This window comes from Scomber japonicus, chromosome 10 (assembly GCF_027409825.1).
Source record: "Scomber japonicus isolate fScoJap1 chromosome 10, fScoJap1.pri, whole genome shotgun sequence".
Taxonomy (NCBI): Eukaryota; Metazoa; Chordata; class Actinopteri; order Scombriformes; family Scombridae; genus Scomber; species Scomber japonicus.
In genome coordinates this window covers 7,295,796-7,302,032 of record NC_070587.1, presented here as the reverse complement: position 1 = coordinate 7,302,032, position 6,237 = coordinate 7,295,796, and positions in this window count along the sequence as shown.

Below are 6,237 nucleotides of genomic sequence, written 5' to 3'. Positions count from 1 at the left end.
AGAGGCATGGGGTAAAAAAAAAAGGAGGAGAGAAAAAAAAAAGAATAAGAGAAGGGTGTTTGTGTGTGTCTGTGCGTGTTCGTGCCTGCCTGTGTGTCCATACAGCATCTCTAGTCCAGAGGCCTCGGGGTGAGACAGGGAGGGAGCCACAGGGAGGAGAGGGTATGTTAATGGTGCAGGTATTGGGGCGTAGATAATTAATGCATTAGCTAATTAAAGTCAAACGGGGGAGATAACGAGGTGGAGGGAAGTATGGGGAAAAGGGAAAAGACGGCGGGACGGAGAGAGGAGAAATTAGGGCGACAACAGGGGAAGAATGGGTTTTAATAGCGAGCGGGGAGATGCGGAGAGGTGTGAAAAAAGGAGAGATGAGAAGGAGGATGAGGGGAGACCGAGAGGAGGTGTTTGGGTGGTGGTGGTGGCGGAGGTGGGGAGAGAGGGGAGAGAGCTCGATGAGTGGAGGGTGTGGTGGGGGTGAAATAAATAGCCTAGAAATTGAATGGCTTGGGTGCGAGCAGAGAGAAGTTCTGAGGCGGAAAAAAATATAAAGAGCAGTGAGAGAAGACACAACGACAATGATGGAGAAACTTTTGATAGTTGTGCAATTCGTTTGGAAAGTTGGCATTGGCGTGCTCAGGAGTTATAAGTCCAACATAATGCCACTCCTCTGGCAGTCTTGTCACGAGTTGCGCAAATCCAGGGGCCCCGTCAATCAACAAAGGGAGGTTGTTGGAAAGGAATGGAGTCTACCTGTTTGTCTTTTTGGTCTAAAGTCTGAAACCCCCCCAGACTCCATTGTTCTCTGTTGGACATCTGGAGAATATAGGTCATCATATTGCACAAGGATCCACACAGGGTTTCAAATAGATGCCAAAAGGTGCATTCTCTTTACACAGAAGTAAAAAAAACTATACTGGTCCCATCTTACCACCAAATCATATCTCATCATATTCTACAGTGATCCACAAATAAATGTCAAAAATGAATTCATCCACCTTAAAAGAAAACCCACACAGTCCAATAAAGGACTCCCAATGAATCACTGGATCTTACAACAGCTCATTAATTTGCCTTTAAAAGCCAAAAACACACGCCTTGTTTATATCTTTATCTTGGTTTGGCAATGACGTTCCTCTGCAACACATCTGTGGTTGCATCTGTGCTTCATTTTAAACACAGCATATCTTTAATAATACAAGCCGGTTAGATAAGTGTCTTTGTGGGCATGTGGTGCTGAAAACCAGTCACACAGATGTGCTGGAAAGTGACACATCCATTGTCAGAGTGGAGCTGAAGCATGAGTGTGCCAGCAGCTCCAATGAGCCTGTGCTCTAACAATCCAGGGGAGAGGGAAGGGGTGGGGTGGGGGGCAATGTGAATCTCAATCCCATAATTGATTTTGATAAACTAACATGCATGGTGTGAGGAAGTCCTCTTGCATTGAGAGAAAATCGGGAGTGTGTCCGAGAGGCCACCCCCAAATTAGCAATGATAAACGCGGAGCTGAAATGGGTTGTGGGATGGAATCAAGAGAAATGAGATACACCAAATTAGAAGAGATTGGCCTGATAGACTTGGATTAGAAGGAAAAGATGTATATAGGGAGGGGATGACGAGAAAAGGAGAGTGAGTGAGTGAGTGAGTGCATATGTGGAAGATGGGGAGGAATGGAGGGGAGGGGGTCTCGGTACTTGGCAGTCTCTGGGTATCTCAGGTTCTCTCCGGCCGGGAAAGCGGTCGATATTTAATTGTTATTGCTAGCATGGAACGCACGGAAGCGGGGCCTGTACGAAAATTTCTCATTTATTTGGTATTCTTGTTTTCAGCTCCGGTGTGAGCTGGAGGAAAGGGGGGTTGGGGGTGAGGGAGGGGGTGGGTTGTGGGGGGGTTCTTGGTTGTGTACTGGGGGGCAAATGGAAAAGGGGGGGGGGTCAGATCTTTGGATGGGGATGAGATCCTTGGATGAAATCTGAAAGGGGGAAAAACACTGCGTCCTCCTCTCTCCAAGTTTAGTTTCTGTCCCTAGACACATCATATCCACCCTCTGTCAACCCCCCCAACCACCCACCACCCGCACTACCACCCCATCTCTTCTCACTCCATCTACCCCCACCTGTCCAAAATGAAAAATCCGTCATTTTCATCAAACGTCCAACCAAATATTATCTAGCCACACTCCATTCCAAAAGATCGAATCTTATTTAGGGGCGACGGGATTCGCCATCTGTTTTCAAATTTCATTCCTCCATGAACTTTATTTTCCCTCTACTTTGGACAAAATTATAACCCGATCGATCCGCTTTCTGGCCACCACCCGTCTACATATATTTTCCTTGTGCGGTCTCTTCACTGTGCAGGTCAATTTTCTGTCTCACGTCCACAGGAACACGTGCAGAACACAGTCTGCAGCTGATAGAAACTTAACTGCAGTCGGGCTGATGTGAGGTGGAGAGGTTCAAGCTCAGCACCTTCTCATTTTTTTCCCTCCCCACCCCCCCACCCACTCTCCCCCACTCTCTCTCTCTCTCTCTCAGCGCTCTCCTCCTCTCATCCCTCCCTGCGCCCCGGATCTCGCTCCCCTCTCACACCTGCCTGTTTGCTCTTTGCTTCCTCTTTTTTTTAAAGGTTTGGTTACATTGCTTATGTAAACTACAGCATACGAATTTCGGACAGTAGCGGTATTACAGTGGAGTCCTTTTTTTTCTGTCAACTTTTTTTGTTGCTCTGAGGACAACTTTTCTCTCCTTATAGTCCTGCGCGCTCCTTCCCCATCTTGATTTGTTTTTCTCTTCCACCCCCCCAACCCCACATCCCCCCCAACGGGAGGTCCTCACTCATATTGAATAGATTAGCTACTCATAGATCATGCCAGCATAACTCGTCACCAGTGTTTAATGCAGGAGGGAAGGATCTGTTAAACCGCCCCAGATTACGATCAGTCCTCTGCGCACGTCGACAGGATTCCCAACAACCCAAGTGGGAGCTACTGGTCAAGTCAATGAAGGTGCATCGGTGAAGGTAAGCATCTTACTTCCCTATTCCGTTACGGACAAGTGGCATTAATAATTGAGAAACGCGCGTCAGAAATAAGATTCTCGTGAGAAACATAATGCACTTCGGTGAGAGAGGGAAACATGTGCACCTCCTGCAGAAATTGATTGATGTAGGCTGTGTATACGCGTGTGCGCCGGAGAGTTGTCGAACAGCGCGCAGTAGTACGCAACACGTCTCCCATCAAAATAGATCGGCAACTATTCCTAAAAGGTTTCCTGCTTCTTTTTTTTTCTTTTTTTTTTTTAAAGTGAAAACGTGTTTGTGTGTTGCATCGGTGATTTATGTCCTCCTGCGGCTTCAGGGACCGAAGCGTTAAGCAGAGAGGTTGATGCGAGACAAATGTGAGATGAAAAGTGTAAGAGCGGTCGGGGAAGTGGAACACGAACTTGGGGAATGAGGATATTCTCTTCAAAAAAGTTGTGTAACTCGGTGTTTTGAAATAGTGGATTCATAGGCTTTGCTGGCTGAGTGCAAGCATGCAGCTACACAGTCTCATGGAGTCAAGACATGTTGCTGCATTGCCACATATTATTACTAACTCTGAATTTGTATTCTTAAAGATAATTAAGACATAAGAACTTGTCATATAGGCCTATGTGGATTGCATATGTTGCTCTTCAATTTTTTTTGCATTATAGTGCACAATCAGCTGTACCTTCTTTATAAGCCCTAAGCATATTACAAAGGGGGTCAGATTTAACTTGTGGATGCTGTGATAAAAGGGATTTTCACTCAGCTTAAGACCTCACATCACATTTTTGTGGCCTGCGGTGGTCCGCTCAGTTTTTGTGATTATGAAGAACTCCTTCCCAAACTCACAGAGCAGAGGGAGTGAGAGTAGTGAGAGTGTAATCTTTTGATGTTCAACTGATAAACACTGCAGCTGTTACTTTGATACTGAATGACAGACTGACTTTGTGCATCTTTTTTTTTTTTTTACTTATCTTTGCAAACTTTATGGTTATCTCCATGAATTCTTGTTCAAAACAAGGAAATATGTCAGAGAGGTCAAGGTCACATAGGCTCTTTCACCACACATAGTTTTGTAGATTGCTGTTTAGCTTTTTACACCATCAAAGAGCTCAACATTAGCATTTTTATTATAGAGATTTCCCAATGTCACCACCAGCTCACGTCTTTAAATGTAAGATATGTTTTATGAAGGAAGCCAAAATGGTCAGATATTTGCAGCACTATTTAAACACTGCACTGATGCTCATCGTAAATGCTGTTATATAACTCTGCTTCACATGCTCGTAGATCCCTCTCCTCACATTCATAGTGTGGTAATGTCCAGAAAGCCCCCCCTGGATACTGTCAGCATGACCTTTTCATTGATTTCAAGTTCATGTCACACAAGGTCAAAAACATCACTTGTTAAAATGAGATGGCTGTTTTTTCATCTCATTTATAGATCATATTCTGACATGTAGCATGATTTTATACTACAAGTGTGTCGGGAAATGAGGATTTTCATCTCTGTCTCTGTTAGCTATGCAGTTCCGCATGACAAATGTCAGTCAGCGACGGTGAGGCAATGCTGCAGTTCTAAAAAGACATATTTGCTCTATTCAACTTTAATACAATGAAACAAACAAGCAGAACAAATGATTTACAAAGTACCCAGAGTGCTTAATCTAAAATGTGAACCTGATCAATATTTTTCCAACTAAAATATGACAAAATTAATATATTGTTTTTCATAGCATAGATGGAAAACTGAGGTTGAAAATATGCAAAGGTTACCATGACTAACAGCATGAAGATTAGCTTTCATCATAGGAGCTAGGGTACATGTGAATTTCAACACCTCCAATTAATCATTAGTAGATAAATTGTAGTTTTGAGTCATATTTATTTAGTCTGTTAGTTTTATATTACCTTTAAAAGGCCGCAGTGTGTTGCTAGATGCCATTCAGATTTGAGTGACAGATGTTCTTGTTTTTAAGACATCACATTTATGAATAAATGCATTGCACATATATTTATCACTCAACTACAATTTGATACTTTACATGTTTAGATGACTAATTGTAGAATACCATTTTTTTTTTAAAATAAGTTTATAGTTTTGCACAAAATACTTATTTATTCATTTCAAAAGTAAAAACCCATGCTAGCATACAATCAGACTGATTTCAGACAGTGTCAGTTAATACAGACCTGCATAGCATTGAAATTCAGTGTTATTCTCCTATAAGCAATTGAAATGTAGCAGTGTAGCCTCACTTAATACCCTGTAAACCTAAATATCTCCCTTCATCAGGGGGGGAATTTTCCCTTTGTCGACTGGGGAATGTTTGGATTTCCTGTGCTCGAAGAACCTGTACTCACATCTAATCCGTAACACTGGCACCCAACATGAGGAGAGTGACCCTGCCTGAGACTTCTGAAGTCTGGAGCTAGCGAGAAGATGTTTAGTTCCCACTGCAGTCTTGAAACGTCTGCATGGTCATTCCAAATCCACTGCAGTTTCCAAGTCTTCCTGAAAGAACTTTTCCTATTGACACTGATAAAGTGTTAATCAATACGGTAGTTTTGTGCTTATTCCTAACCACATTATATGCAAGCTCCCTGCATGAATCAGGGCTTTGAGAGGGCCCACTGCAAGGAAGCGTCCTTCCATTGATTAGGTATTAACTGTGCTACCCCTGACGCCCAGCCACTTGTTTGCAAATGGCGCTCCATTTCGGAGGTATTCAAACGATCACTAAACACGGGAACCAATATTTATAGAGGCTTTAACAGGTTCATTATAGTCAGTGGGGATGGTTCCACCAAGGGATAAAGCACTCATAAAGGGCCCAGCGGAGTTTGTCCCCATCCACTGAGCATTGATAGTACAGTCAATGGCTCCAATCATTCCTCATCTGCTTTATGGCCGCACAGACGTTTATAGCTGTTATGGGGTTAAAATAAAAGCATTAACGGATGCAGGGACAGGGGATCTATTCAGGAAGGTGCTGCATTTAATCAGGGGTCACTCTGTGTAAAGTCCATAATCCACTTGGTGACAGTTAGGGCCACCTGAGGGTTTTGCTTGAATACACACACTGTTGCGTTGAGGGAGGCGATGGGTGCATTTTATTTACTGAAACATGTAAAAAGAATAAATCCTGCCCGCCGTCAATAACTGAGACTCACTTTATTAACTATGTTTCGGTGCAACGTTTTGGGTTTTTT